The sequence below is a fragment of the Sabethes cyaneus genome, chromosome 2 (assembly GCF_943734655.1).
Source record: "Sabethes cyaneus chromosome 2, idSabCyanKW18_F2, whole genome shotgun sequence".
Lineage (NCBI taxonomy): Eukaryota > Metazoa > Arthropoda > Insecta > Diptera > Culicidae > Sabethes > Sabethes cyaneus.
Genome location: NC_071354.1, coordinates 41,591,602 through 41,608,033, shown reverse-complemented (window position 1 = coordinate 41,608,033; position 16,432 = coordinate 41,591,602). Strand labels below are relative to the sequence as shown.

The window sequence follows — 16,432 nt, the reverse complement described above, 5'->3', positions numbered from 1 at the left end:
AATTTAATTGCTCAAGAATGGATTTCAATTAAGTACGTTTGTTCCTTCACATGGCAACAAGCCAAAACCTCTTTGGTCAATGCACTAATCGCTGTAGGGCGCTATAGGGCTGTAGAGAAAGGGTCCTTCTGCCAGTAGCCAGATCTAAAACGAAATCCTGATTTTTATAAATTAAAACCGCAAGAGTCCGACCTTCCTAGATGCATATTTCTAGGTAATCAGGCGTCAAATCACATCGAGTGATACCTGCCTTTTTTCATGCAAAGCACATTTCGAATATATCCGACTCAACCTCTAAATCCCATCCGTGTCCAATAATATCCAACAATATGTCAAAACTTTGAAATATGAGTTGTTCTGATGCAGGCATTCTTCAACGTAAGTAAATAAAAATTCCGCTGATTCCGCTAATAGTTGAGCACATTGAAATCATACCTTTGAAAAAAGGTTGTCGTGTATCACAATGCCATAAAACATTGTTGGACGTACCACAAAGGAGTCTAGTGGGACCATCACCATTTTTATTGTAGATCAAGCAGATAACCCTACCTTTCCTCTCATCCGGTAGGTGCTTAGGATCCCAAATTGTTACATTTAGTCTTTGCAGGTAAGAAACCAGCTTTTCTGGACCCATCTTAGAAAGTTCCGCTCCGATACCGCCTTTTATAATTCTAACTCCGTAACCATAAAACCTCCTTTCGCCTGTCGTTGGGTTTACTTTTCCCGGTGTTATTCAGGTGTACATCGAAATGCTACTTCCACCTTCGCAGCTTCAATAAACAACCTATAAATTCCGGTAAATGTGTCGTATTCGGGAGTCCTATGAAGAAGTCGTATTGTGTATCTGTGATTTTGTAAATGATGTGAAGGGAATGTTACAACCCAGTTAGCTTCAAGGTACGATGCTGGTCTAGCAAACCAGTCGTCGTATATTCGAATCTCGGCTAGGCGGTACTGCTAGGGAGAGTCAGTAGGATTTACGATGCACTAGCCCCGTAACTGTCCTGTACTCTAACAGCCGGCCCTGAAGTCTATCGATGATGAAGTGATCGAAAGAAAGTTCAAGTCTTAGAAAGACGTTTAAGCCTAAGGCTTTGCTTTTTACGTACGTAAAATTTCCGAATTGATTTAACAATAGGGACTAAGAATGAGCTTTAACTTGTCACTAAAATCTAGAATATTTCTATAAATATGTAAATCTTTTGAGAAGCTTGCGAAATTCAGCGACAAGTTAATAATTAAAAACAATGGATCAGGTCCACTTTTAGATTTTTTTAAGGGGTTATATACAGTTAGAATGTTCGAAAAATCGATTTTCTGGTTTTAACATGATCGATGATCGTAATGTACATACCGTGAACGCTCCTAATTCTGCGCAGCTCCTAATTCTGCGCATTTTTCTTTATATAAGTATTTTTTAACATTGTGCATAATTATGATCATTGCGTTATTTTTTTTATAAATGTCTGTTGAATATTACGTCATTATTCACAAACGGGCCATAATAATCCAATTCAAGTAGAATCTTTAACTTGCATTTATTGGAATCCTGTGCTGTGTCTCGGGGTCCGAACCTACGAGCGCCAATTCATGAAACCATGTCTTCTATTTTTTTTAATGTCCAATCTCATGGGGCTGTCAGAGCGTGGGGAAGTGGTTTCTATATGAAAGCACAAAGTGTCTAAAGTGTAATGTTCAGTATGCAGAAAACCCAAATCAATTCGTCTTTCACGTTATCGAGAATAAAATATTTAAAATGAGGCAATCAAAATGATAACAATATTCCTTTGCCGCCCAGACAGCACAAGAAGACCGAATCATAGATTTAATTATGGTAATGGCTAATGCCGGATTTTTTGGTGTGCTTTCAGCGTCTAAAGTCATAAACAGCATGTCAGGAGTATTTATTTTCACTTTTTGGGTGCGCAGAATTAGGAGCAAACATGCGCAGAATTAGGAACATGGACAAGAGAGTGCGCAGAATTAGGCACCGTGGATAAGTTTACAAAACAAAAAATATACTCAATTGTTGGTCGACTTATAATTCCCATATTTTTTACCAGATATTATAGACCGTAGCACTACACGTTGCTGCTATCCGCGTTGTTAATTTATATCTAGGATACTTGGAATAGCGGAAGGATCATAAAAATGTCTTAACTGCGCAGAATATGGTACGTTCACGGTATATTTATATATGCACACAGAAAATTTCATACCAATTCGTCAAATGTTAAGGAAGCAATACTCATTCCTTCGATCAATCTATAGATAATATATTTTATCACCGATTCCTTTTTGAATTTTAAATTTCCGATAATTCAGTCCAAAAATATCGTGCTCACCGCAAGACGCCTTATTATAACTAGAAGAGTTCCATATAGCCAAAAGCTACCGCAAGTTGCATACAGATTTTTACTTTATTCAACCCTTTAGGTTTTCTGTAGAAAGATTCTAGAAAAATTCCGTGAAATCCACGTCATCCAGGTCTTTGGGTCCAAGTCCAAATTTTTCAATGCCTGGCATCAACATTCATCAGACTATTGCATCCACAGCGGAAACTAATAAGTTTTTCTAGATCGCTCCACTTAAAATAAAGATTCATCTTTGAAGGTTCTAAAATTTAAAGAAGTACCGATGGCAATGTCGTCCGAAAAGCTGACAACAGCTATAAACTTTTCATTTCGTAATATTGTTTTGCCATCCGTTTAGCACCTACTATGCCTATAAACGGAAGTGTATTTTAACACCTTGTTTTTAAATGATTATTTCCTTCATCTAAATACTTAATGCGAAGTGATAAATATCATAATGAAATGTTAGCGGTATAAAATGCCACGACCTTCTCACTTGAGTTGCAGAGATAATCAAACTATTTTCGATATCTTCTCTTTTTTATCGTGTTTAACTAGGAATCTCTGCGTCCGCAACACTTTGAAAACAAAAAACATAACTAACAGGCTCAGACTTGTGTCAAAGTATTGGAAATTGTTCGAAAATTTTCGTCACAATTTGATCTGCGAAGGAATCTGAAAGGGCTTTGGACTTTTTGTCAACTAAAAAATGGAAATGCAGGGACAAAACGGAGAGGCTGCTAGAGTCAATAGGATCGTAGCAACTGGCCCTGCAATTGTCCTGTACTATAACAGCTGCGAAGGCGGTAGTATAAAACACAAGGTCAAGTTTCGATAATGGAATGTAGAACCTAGCCTTTGCTTTGCTGTGACTCTGTCGCTTGTTCAACAAGTCTTTTACGCAACACAAATTTCCGGATATCTGGAAGCAACCCTACAAGCTCCTCATCCGTAAGAGTAGTGATCGCCGGAAGGTAATTCAAAGGGTTGTAGCCTGTCTGCTATCTCTAATCCAGTGGTACCCAGGCATAAGCAGGATGCTGGCCAAATCAGATCGTCCCATGAATGCCGCAATGATCTCTGGCCAAATGTAAAGTATGCGGCAGCAAACACCATTTTCAAGGAATTAGCACAAGTTTTAAAACGGAAAGTAATCAGATCCCCAACATGCGCAGTTCGAGGAAAGGGCACAAGTGGAATGACCACCTCATCCTTTTACGAAAACTCCAGCCTAACAGCGACTATTATGTTGGCTTGGCTCATATTGATGTGACAGGGTCTTACTAGTCAAGCTGGAATCTGCCATTTCATCTATGTTTACCAATAAAGCTGGTGTTCCCCAAGGAAGCAAGGGGCCTTTACACATCATCCTATTCTTTAACGATGTAGCCGGATGGATGCCTATCTGTTTACGCTGCCGATCTCAAATTGCAGCTAAACGTACGCTACGATGACAATTGTCATGGGTTGCAAACTTGCTGAAAGTTTTGTGTGCTACTTCATCAGCTAACCAGGATTTGAAAAATCGAACGCATCCAGAGAAGCCGTGTGGCTCTTAGGGATTTATTTAGGCGAGATATTCACAATCTTTTTCCGTATCCAGCACGTTGCCCTTCACCGGGCTTGGATACTCTGGAACGGTGCCGCAACGTTGTTGCATAACGAGTTTTATCGTAACAAATTTACAAATGACTGCGGTCATGTGTCTGGACATCTATTCGGGTTGAAGAACTTTTCAAGTTTAGGGAACTAACTGTAAAATTTTCGCAGCACTGCGTAATAGTATTACAAAAGTAAAAACTTGTAGACATGTACAATGAGAGAAAAGCTGTTGCCAATGTCTAGCCAGTTAGTGAAATACATGGTACAGCAGTCCCCCGAATATGGCGGTGAGTGGTGCTGTACCCCCACGGCGATTTTTTAGTTGTCCATCAATCAATACAGTTGGTTTTTGGTGCATGGTTAGTACCTTGTATAACTTAGTCATCAACCAAAAACCAACTTTGTTGGTTAATGAATAGCTGAGATATATTGTATTTGCTTCCAGCATAGTCTTTCGCATCGGTGAACTTCTTGATCACTCAACAAAGTACCCATTATGGTTTAGTTATATGCAACTGGAGCAATCCGATGTGTCCGAAAATTACGCATTATTGCCGGGCGAAAGAGAGCGCAATGGATGACGCCCCTCTTGAAGCCTATTAGAGCATCTTTAAAACAGCTATTAACAACGTACTGGAGAACGCCTTAGGCTGTAAGGAAAATTCTCGTCGAAACGAACGGAAGATTCTACAGAATTGCTGCGAATGCCGAGTAGCCACGCATCAACTATTCATGGATTTCAAAGCTGCGTATGATAGTGTATAACGACAATAGTCACTGGAGCTGTGAAATATTTGGCAAAAACAATCTTCCGCAGAAACTGATCTGACTTTGACCATATACTGTGCGATGAAATAAAATTCTGAGAAAGTTAGTTGAGCGAAGAACTATCGAGTGCGCATTCATATTGATTTTTGCTAGAATCCAAGGGACATCAACTGATCCACATAACAATTTTTCAACAAATACGACACACATCCCAAGTAACAATTTGGGTTTTATTATACTCTTATGATGGCATGTAAGACCAAAATTGGTCATGAAGACCACCATAAGAGTACAATAAAACTCACATTGTTGCTTGGGATATCGTCCCTTCTCTTATCCAATGCGTCTATGTCCAGCAGCTTACTCCTGTGTTCGTATGAAGGAAGTTCGACTGGTTCCGTCCAGAGCAGAGCTCGATGAACCTTTTTTGTATAGATTCGATCCGTGCAGTCCAAAGGCCAGTGCAATAATGGTTCAGCGTACCTACAAGTGCACAATACAAAGTTCTCAGGCAGTATCGATTACGAAACGCTTTTGCAATTCTCATTGTGAATCCCAGCTTCTTGTTTGCTTTGGAAATGATGCTGCTGTAGTGGTCCTGAATCAGAAGTTCGTGACGCGTTCAGAATATTGAGTTTTGGCTCAGAATCTGGCTGTTTATGGACTAACATTATTGGATTGAAGCCTTCTTTCGGTTGTACATGATTACTGGGCACTTGACAACGTTGATGGTGAGTCGTTTGTATGCACACCTATCACGGAGCATGTCGATCATCTTTTGTAATTCGATACAATCAGGAATTGAGGGAACAGCAAGGTAGATTTTGAGGTCATTACCGTACACTATTCTGCATTCTGGGGGAAGCATCATGCAGATCATGCAGCAGTATTGTAATACAGCGTAAATAGCAAGAATCCGACGATGCTGCCTTGAGGAACGCCTGAGATACTCCAGAAGTCGCAAGACTCAACGTTCCCCAGTTTCACAGAAAGACAGCGGCTTTAGAGGAAAGACCACCGGACAAAACCAGCCGAGGCACCGAGATGCTTTATTTTGGCTAGCAGGATGGTGTGGTCAAACCGACCGAACGCTGCTTTTACGTCGGTATACACCGTGTCGACTTGTGCTCCACCTTCCATATATTGTAAGACGAAAAAAGTTTAATACAGCAGACTGAAACGTGGATTATAGAAGATTGGATTGAAGATAAATACGTCTAAAATGAGGTATATATGTTGGTGGGCAGAATCCAGCACTAAAGGGACCGTTCAACTAACAGAGTTGAAGTAGTCGTGAGTTCCCACACCATGGCTCACTGACAACTGGACTTGTTATGAGACGTCGTGCCAATTCAGTAAATAATTAAAGAAACACTGACTTCAATGTAATTTGATGAAAGAGTCTTAAACATTTTCCAGAACTTCTGGCTGGAAAATTCAGACGTTCGGTAGTGTCTACGTTTTGCTATCATCGCCCCCTGAGGGCGCATGGTTAAATGCATAGTGACAAAGTACAAAACGCATCCATTTATTTGGCTAAATGGACACGCCTTGTAGTGTGTCATGATATAAACAGCCATGCGCCTTCATAAATGATTCATGAACCGTCGAAATGATAACTTACGAAAGTTTCGGCAATTCATTAGAAAACATACCGATTTATGAACTTCAAAAATATTTCATTTATTATATTGATTTACGAATTAATGCCATCTTTTATTGCATATTTCTAGAGCATGAAAACTATGAAATCATGAGTTTCGCATGAAACCTTTTAGTTATTGTTCTGTCGAGTAAAACCAACCGTTCCGTCCCGTTATGCATTGTACTTTCAAGCATAACAATAGATTTCAACCGTAACTTTTTTTTTCGATGCGCAACAGCACCTGGCATAAGAAAACTGAAAAATCAATACCCAATGATAGGATGCTAGCTAACAAATGAGCCAGTTACAAACAAATGGGTGGGAAATTAATAACCCATTGTCAGCTGGTCCGATAATGGTGCCTAAATAATTAAACCAGCCGTTAGTAATTTATAGTTTCAAGCTTGAATGTTGAAGGGATGACGGTAATCTGTATAATTGGCTTTGATATCGTTCAGTTATTTTTCAATTTGTATTTTCCATAGTAAGTTACTATATTTGTTTGCTCTATGCCTGAGAAATGCCTAACGCCACAAAAATGGTTGTGATATTTGTGAGAAAATTTTTCTCCTTTGGAAATCACAGATAAGAATACAGAAGTCTTTAACTTAACTTTCTGGTACAAAGAGCTGGGGAGGCACTTTCACGAGAAACTCTTTATACTGCAACATTTCCAAAGTTATGCTAAGACTTTGGTCATAACCATTAACGCATGTAGGTGACCTTGTCAGCGCTGTGAAGTCTTGTCCAATATGCCAAAACAAAACTAAACCGCGCTCATCAGAGTTGTCAACAAGTTTCTGTTCTTGCGTCGGAATAAAAAAGCGTAGCATTCACTGTTCACAACGCAGCTAGCTTTTTTATATCCAAATGTTCATGCAATATGTTGTTTACGTATCCAATAAATGAGCCTATGGACATTGTTATCTCATATAGAAATTTAGCTATCCAAAATGACGCACATTTGACGTGGGAAATCATCGTGATCAATTATCACCTCTGTTTATATTGATTATAGTATGGGCTCTCAACCTAATCTGTTGGATTAATAACTGGTCGAAATGAGAGTTTAGATGAAAATACGAATTCTCCGATTCCGGTTAAGGTTTATGTTTCCAATGTACGTAGGAAATAAGAGTCGGTAATGATATATTATTCTAAATTGTCTAACGAAATTTCAAATGTCATGTGTCTTTTTTGAGAGTTCTCATCCGCATGAATTTCACACGCAAAAATAGCTCAGGTTTATTTATAAAAGTGTTTAAATGCCATTTACTATCAAATGTCTACATGTACGCCAGTTTAGGGCCCTCTCGCCGAAGCCGGCAACATTCTTATCCCATCGAACATCGATTCTAACGCGCAGTCCACAGACGACCGGCGAAAGTAAAAAACAACTATTTTCAGAAGTTCTTCCTTTCTTCGGTTATGAACCGTGTTCTTTATATTCCATTAGGTATTTATTTAGCACGTGTTGTCCACGAAACCGATTTAGTTGGTAAAGAGACGATGAATATCGATTTTTCACCTTTCCATTCTACCGATACGTTACGGAAAAGTTATGGTCTTTCTTCGTATCTCACTTCTATGAAACAAAAGTGTTGAAACAACTGTTTTATTAATTTTCGTCCGTTGTATCACGCAGTTCTCATCATTATAGCGCCAACCGTGAGAGAACTAAAGGAACCATCATGCATTTGTTAATTATTTATCAATCAAGGTACCATCTAAGGTACCGTGGCGTAGTTTTTGGCCACCACTGCAACCACTACATACGCACACTCACACACTTTTATCATGCGACGAAATCAGCCCCAATTTCGACTACCCGCACGGCACCTTGAGAAAATCAATAATCGTTCGTCTTACATAAAATCAAGTTTTTCTTCGCACTTTGCAAATCAAATCACAATCGAACTTGAACACCACGTTCTTCACAGCAGCAGCACTAGTTCGGAGATCATTCTGATATGATTTTCGACGTTTATCACGCGTTAATGAGACTTGAAAATCGCCGTCACGAGGTTTGGCTATCGTACGCACGGCTCTAGCAGGGAGTATAACAGTTTGCTAGCAGCGAAACAGACAATCACACACCGCTGTCAGACAGAGTTCAGTGTCGATGTTCTGCAAGCATACATAGAACATAATGTTGGCCAAAAATTGGCATCCAAACACTGCTCCCGCTCTTAAGATGCACTAACACAAACATGCGGCAGATCTCTGTATACTGCCGGAACTGTCAAACGGCCCACCATAACAGAGAGTTGGTCACTTTCCAGGTAGAAAACCATAAAATTGGATAATTTCCACTCGAACCGCGTTTCTGCAACCATTCACTGTAGTGCCACCACTCTCACTGAACGAGTAACCGCAATTCGCACTGATGCAGCACAGGAAAATAGATGATAATTACATTCGTTGAATTATATGTCGATAGTCACTAGAAATCGTATACCAGGCAGAGGAGAGCACGAAACTACTTCTTTCGCGATATCTTTCTTCATCGTATGTTTCGCTTTAAGATTTAGAAACATTCAAACCATCGAGAGACCGACCACCGCATGGGAACCACCGCACCGCCAGTAGTTTGGGAGAAAAAATGGAAAATGGAATGTACACCAAGAAAGAGAGAGAGTGTGTGAGAGAATAGCAAAGGTAAAAATACGCACAAAGTCCCAAAACATGATTATTTTTGGTAAAATTAAAACAAAGTTTCATTTTATCAAAAATGTAAGTAATCTGATGTTTTTTATCAAATGAACATCAAAACCATCAATTCCTTCACAAAAACTTAATTATGCTGAAGAAATAGAAGAATTCGCTTAAAAGGTTGAAAATAGGTCTCTTACCCTGCAATAAAGTTTAAGATGTAAGAAGCTCAATAATCGTGAAACAGAATTTTTGGAAGCGTTCATAGATTTTACAGCATATTTTGGAAACAATTATAACTAAGAATTTAGGAACATTTTACTCCCGGCATCCTTCAATGAGAACAACGTGAGAGCTGCGCATGAGTGCTGAATGAAAAACATCGTACGGTACGATCGGACTAGAACAGCAGATGTAAACAATTGGATTTTTTCCTCCAAGTCAATGAACGACGAATAGGCGACTTTCAGCTTCTTGGCCGCTGGAGGTGAAACAGAGGCCACTATCGCTAATTGTGCGCCGTACTCATACAGCATTGCCAAACTACGTCAATGACGTACACACCTGGCCAAACGGAAATCGATGTCTCGGTCTCGGTCTCGGTACTCGGGCGCAATAAAACAGAACAGAAAAACCAGCACTGATACACTAATTGTACCGTTACCGAATCACTTTAGCCTCTGTTCAGTATCTACACTTTGTTTCTCGAAAGCACTCAAACTCCGTCATCTGTTTACGCCTATCATCAGAATGAAACTAACAAATAACACACCACCTTTCGTGCGGTATCTCGTCAGGAAGCCGGATTTGTTTCACGCTTCGAAACTGTTATACGCTGCTGCAGTGAGGTGTGAAAGTATACGTACGATCCGTGTTGGTACACGTGTCCTGGCGCCCGAACGCACTACCACATAGGCCCGTCCAATCTGGTCCCGTCAGGATATCATCTGATGTTCTGTGACGTCAGCGCTTTAAGGACTGAATGAATGCCGAAAAGAGCAAAAGCGAATGGGAAAAGCTCCTATGCTGTGGAGTCCTATCTGTCTGCACGTGTGCAGTGGTAATGGTTGAAGGAAGTTTCCGAACCTTTAAAGTTTAAACCAAGCTTCCCATTGACTGAGCATAACGAATCATCAAACATTATATTTCAATATCTAGTTATATCGACCTTGCATATCTATTAATAAAGCAATAAATTACTAAAGGAAGCCAACGAGAATTCAACGCAATAAACAGCTGTTATAACAACAGACGCAAAATACAAGCAGAAAGCTTTGCAAACAAAAGCTCATATTGAACTAGGCTTATAAGGAGCTTTTGAAAAGCTTTTAAAAACATGGGTGTTGCATAAAAGTGTTGAATGCGATATTTTATGTTGCATAGAATAGCTGTCTACTAGAGAAACTGTACAATTACGCCACTTTGGCTGCATTTAATGTTTTACCCACTTCTCTTCTTCTCCTCCGTGCACGATTATCGCATACACCGCCAAAGATGGTCCTAAGTATATAAAATTTATTGTTGTTCACAGTCTTCAGTTCTGTACAGACTAGTATTACAATCAACTTAAATTAACAATTGCCTTTCTAAACCTACTCTTACTGATATTGAAGTCAAATGTATGATTTACTTCGTTAAAAAGTCTACAACAAGCGTGCAACGGGTTATTCTGACATTGGAGTCCAAAGCAACGTATAATTTCTCAAATTCCGACGAGGTGCATGAATGTTTAGCTGCTCCAGGAGGTAACTGCAATCCACAGTCCCTTTTAGTAGGTCGAAAATAAACAGTCTGTGCGATACGACTCTTCTTTCAGCTAGCGTACTAAGTCTTATTAACTGACAGCGATTTTCATAAGCTGGGAGCCGTATCGGGTTCTGCCATGGCAAACGGCGCAGTGCAAACCGGATTAATGCACGTTGAACGCTTTCTATTTTAGTATCATGCGCAATAGAGCATGGAGACCAAACCGGTGCTGCATGCTCCAGAATACTGCGAGCAAGAGAGCAATAGAGCGTTTCAAGGCATAAATATCATCGAAATAAGCGGTATTGCTACGTATAAAACCAAGAATGGTGAAAGCTTTGGATGTAACTGCACTAATGTGCTCGTCAATTCTTATCTTGCTGTCGATCGTAACACCAAGATTCTTGATAGAGCTGCAGCGTTTTATATCGTTATTACGCATCTTGTATGTGAACTGATGCGGGTTATGAAGGCGGTAGAAGGAAATAATGTGCATTTCGAAATGTTCACTTCCATACCGTTTACAAGGCACCAATGCAGCAAGATGTTTATGTCGCGTTGCAAAGCATCTCCATCGAGAGAGGATGTAATGGTTCTAAAGATATTTATGTCATCCGCAAATAACAATTTCTCCGATTCGATGCAATTACAAATATCATTCACAAAAAGCACGAATATTGATGGTCCTAGGATACTGCCTTGGAGTACTTCGGATGGAATAGAAAAGCAATAGGATTTAATTCCTTGAACACTCACGGAAGCAGTCTGGCCAGTCAAGTAAGAGTGCAACCATTACATATCCAATCCGGTAGACTTATACGCTTCATTTTCTCAATTGCTAGCACGTGTGGCACCTTACCGAAAGCCTTAGCGAAATCGATGTGGAATGTCACATCACATGTCATGCAATGTCCAGCAATGTCGTTATCTACGGTTTTCCAATGTACTGGATTTGCTTTTTACATGGACCCGCTTTATTCCACAGTGTGATCATTCGTGATAGTATTTGTTTTACAGGTATTGCATTTGAAGGAAATTACAAATTAATACATTTTTAAATCAAATCAGTTCATGATACTTTTGAGATTTGACCAGTATTATTCCAGAACGCTTACTCTCAACTTTCGTTCTTGAGCCTTTAACATTTCCCTTTGTCTCTTTTGTTGTGTGTACAAAGCCGTAGCGTGACATTGTGGCGCCCTTGGCGGAAGCCCAATTTGGCGCCCCCTCGTTTCCTAAATCAATGTTTTCTCCACGTTTATCATTTTTTCGTATTCGCCTCGCATCCAATATTTCACGAGTTCATTAAGCCTTCTATAACAATGTTTCGACACCCTGCCAAATGGTTTTACAGCGGTTCACCGGAACCTTCGTTATGGCCGATCAAAACATTCATCATATTCATCATTCGGCATATTATTCAACTCTTTCGTTACCTTGGCGTTCAGCTCTTTCTCCATTTTGGCAACAAAATTATCGACGTAAATGCTCCGTTTGAGCTTCACCCAAAAATGTCCTATTGATTGCAGTTGGGGGACCGCCCGGTTCATCTCCTCCAGTAATCTCTTATGATAATGGACCGAGGCAAGGTCCGGCCAAAAGACCACATCCTTTACGCGATACTTCTTGATGAAGGCCGCAACTTCCGGTACGGAACTTCGTTCTATATGTGCGTCCTTCTCGTTCACTGTAAACCCCGAACGAAAGAACAGCGGTTTGAAGGATCTTCTTCGGGAACTTGGGGCGGATGATATACTTGACGTCTTCACTTACCTTCTTGGTGGGGGACGTAAAGTACTCGGTCCTCTGCCAGTCATTGCCAATCAGCGTTAAGTAGTTTTCGTCATACATTATGACTACAACATCGTGCTTCGCCGAAATGATTTTTTTCTCCAGCACTTTCAGCCTTTCTCTGGGCGATTGCCTGCTAGTCAGACACAGTCAGCTTCGCTTGGTGCATCTGCATAAAAATGACATTTCTGGCCAAGTACTTCTTCACCGTTTAGCCGGCTACTCAGACCTCCCGGCCTTAGGTGCGGAACGATGTGACCATCTTACTCTCAGTTTTTATTTTTAGCTTCCTCTCCACGTTACGGTCGCGCAGTACTGTCGGGCGTCTGGAACCCGGCTTCCGTTCAAGTCCAACGTTCGGCTTTCTCGGAGGGAGGATATTGTTGGATTGGTTCTATTCAGCGAGACGAAGTGCTTCACCATGTCCAAATTCTTCGTTACACGGTGGAGCTGGCAGTACGAACAAAGCATCAAGCACAGTTGTTTGACTGTTTTCTCCATGGCTGTTGCATGCAAATCAACTAACAACGCGGCATGAAAAATTGCTAAAATCAATTCAGTTTTGTAATGGCATATGTTATTGCTAAAGAAACTGACTAAAGAAGTGACAGGTAACTCATTTTCAGTTCGTCGAAACCAAGTGCGCATGAATCTCGATGAAACCTTCTGAATCTTTTGCTCGAAAACTTGCGGAGTATCAGTCGATGAACGCGACTGAAAATAATGACTGCAAGCAAACGGCAACAAATATCATCGTAGCATCACGAAATCGATCCGTGCTGCCTAACGAACACACCAGGCAATCAAATTTGTATCGTACAGTTCATAAAATCGCCTAAATGTTGAACTCGAAAAAATATTGTTCGAACTTTTCCTAGCAACTTTGAACAGAGTCACGCACAACAATCATCGTTGAGCAAATCAGGTTTAATGATGACAGGAGGCCGTGAGTGACTGAGCTCCAGTGTCTTTTCTTTAGTCAGTTTCTTTAGTTATTGCTAATACATTACTGAATACAAACCCTTTTTTGCGCCCACAAGAGCTTGCGCCCTTGGCGTGGGCCAATCTGCCCAACCGCACTCTACGGTGCTGTGTGTGTGTATTCTGTCGTCTTCTTGTCGTTTTTGTTGTTTTTTTTCAACATCTGTTAGTCGTTTTTCATTCTTTTCAACATTAGGCTTCTAACAAACCCAACCAACTAGCAAAACTCCTTTCTGTAATCTTTGTAGGGATGCAGAGGTTAACACGGTCCCAAGAACAGCAAAGATTGCACTAACATTCCCTCCCCGTTCCCACCTGATTGCAAGGTCGTGGCGCAGTTATTGATCATTACTATGTCGAATCACTGAATTTTGCACAATGAGAATGATCGGTAAATCCCAACCACATTCATTTGATTCATTGTGCAATTTCACTGGTTCTGGTTAATCACTGAGTGCAACCATTGATATGTGCAATCAGTCTAAGCTAAGCTACGCTTTTCGACATTATGCTTCTAACATATATATATATATATATATATATATATATATATATATATATATATATATATATATATATATATATATATATATATATCGTTTTTTTTCATCTGTTTTAATAATATTCATTTTTTTCCTTATTTTGAAGGAGACTTTTAGTCATCATTTTTGGTCTTTCGCGGTTTCCCGTCGTCATTTGTTTTTTTTTTTTTGACATTTCTTGTCGTTATTTTGCCGTCTTTTTATCATTTCTTCATCACAGGCTAGAGCCTTTTCATCAAATTTATCTGTTACTTTTGGCTTTTTTGTCACTTCTTTTTTGCGTCTCTTCAACGCATTTGGTCATCATATTTTATTATCTTTTCGCCTTTACGACTTTATACCATTTTTTCGTCATCTTTCCGTCGTCTTCTCGCTATCTTTTTGACGGCTTTTCGCCATCTTTTGGTCATCTCTTTGTTGTCTTTATTTCGTATGCTTCGTTTTTTGTCATCTCTCTGTTGTATTTTTGTCGCGTTTTCATGGTCTTTTTGCTATCTTTGCTTCACATTTTCCTCGTCTGAATATTGTTTTTAATGTGTGTTTTTTTAGCATTTTTTATTGTTTTTTGGGTTATTCGACATTATTTTGTCGTTTCTTCTTCGTTTTTTGTCACCTTTCCATCGTCTTTCGTCGTCATTTCGTCGTTCATTCTGCTGTCCTTTGCCATTTTTCGTCATTCTGTTTGCTACCCAGACGAAAAAATGTTGTCTGTGTCTTGCCATTTCGTTGTTTTTTCGTCGTTTCTCTGTCGTATTCGTCGATCTTTTGGCATGTTTTGTCGCATTTTTATAGTCTTTGAACGTCTTTTGGCTTCTTTTCGTAGTGCTATATTAATACTATTTCCGCCGTTTTCCGTCGCATTTTGTCGCATTTCGTCGTCTTTCATCAATTTTTCATCGTATTCTAGTCGTCTTTTCATGCCTTTAAACCTAATGGATTTTCGAGTTGTATTGCAGTACAAAAACCGTAACAAAATGAGTGAAAAAATAGAGATGAAAATATTTCGCCTTTTTCCCGCACTCCAACGAGAAAAGGATCAGTATGCAGAGCCGTATCGTACGGTTGGCCAGAATGACTTCCGCCAAGGGCGCTAGCTCTTGAAGGCGCAAAAAAGGGCATGCTTTTTAGTAAACCATAAGCAATAACATATGCATTAAAAGCTGGGCTAAGCGAATTTTCCTGCCACGCTACCAGTTGATTTGCATGCAACAGCCATGGCAAAAAGTTAAGCAATTACGCTTGATGCTTTGTTCGTACTGCCAGCTTCACCCCGTAATGAAAAAGTAGGACATGGTGGAGCACTTCGTATCCGCTGAATAAATCCAATCTGGCAAAAAATCATTCCCTGTGAGATAGGCGAAAGCGTTGAACGGAAATCTGGTTCCGGCCACCCGGTAGTGCTGCACGTTCGTAACGTGCATCAGAAGCTGAAGATCGAGAACCAACGGATCTCCTAGTTTTGCGCCTTGGGTTGGGAGGTCGGAGCAACCGGTTAAACAGTGAAGTACTGGGCCAAAATGGACATTTTACGTCCCCCTCCAAGAAAATAAGCACTGACGTCAAGAAAATCTTTCCAAAGAAGATCCTTCTGTGGCTGACGATCAGCAAGAAGAGAATGTTCAAGCCTCTGTTGTTTTTTGGGAGTTTGCGGTGAACAAGGAGATACGAAGATACAGTACGAAGTATCTACCGGATGTTGCCGTCTTCATCAATAAGTATCGCGCAAAAAACGAGCAAGTCTTTTGGTCGGCTCTGGCCTTGACATGATAAGAGATCACTAGAAGAGATGAGCCGGCTGAAAATAAACATTGTACCGCCGATCACCAACTCTCCGAACGTTCCCCAACTGCTACTAATCAAAAATGTTTAAGCGAAGCTCAAACGGAGCATTTACTCCAATATTTTTTTAACCAAAATCGAGAAGGAGCTGACCACCAGGGCCACGAAAGAGTTGAATAATATACCGACGTCTATCTTTTGATTGGCCACCAAGAAGGTTTCAGTGAACCGCCGTAGAGCCACCTGGCAGGGCATCAAAGCATTTTTATAGAAGGCTTTATACCGTAGGATTTATGGATAATTTGTTTCATTGCATTAGCTCCTGCATTTTTTTCATCGCCATCCGAAATTTGTTCAATACATACATTAAGTGGCAAAGTATTGGGTAAAGGGCGAATACAAAAAAATGATAAACTTGGAAGCAATACTTATCTAGGAAACAAGGGGGCGCCAAAATGGATTTTCGCCAAGGGCGCCACAATGTTACTCTACGGTTCTGTCAATATATCATCCCTTCAACAAATATAATGGTGAAAAGTTCTATCTGCCGACAAAGTTTAGAATGCAAGTTT

The 16,432-nt window shown here is 40.1% G+C and overlaps 1 protein-coding gene across 7 annotated transcripts in view; it reads right to left on the bottom strand.

Moving 5' to 3' along the window:
- The window catches only part of LOC128738617 (long-chain-fatty-acid--CoA ligase 5), a 92,346-nt gene extending 82,595 nt beyond the window's left edge, over positions 1 to 9,751 (bottom strand). The window contains exon 1 of one of the 7 annotated variants that reach the window (XM_053833896.1): positions 9,586 to 9,751. The gene's annotated coding sequence lies outside the window, so the exon portion shown is untranslated. The other 6 variants (XM_053833903.1, XM_053833902.1, XM_053833898.1 and 3 more) reach the window with 6 other exon arrangements.
- Positions 9,752 to 16,432: the final 6,681 nt, after the last annotated feature.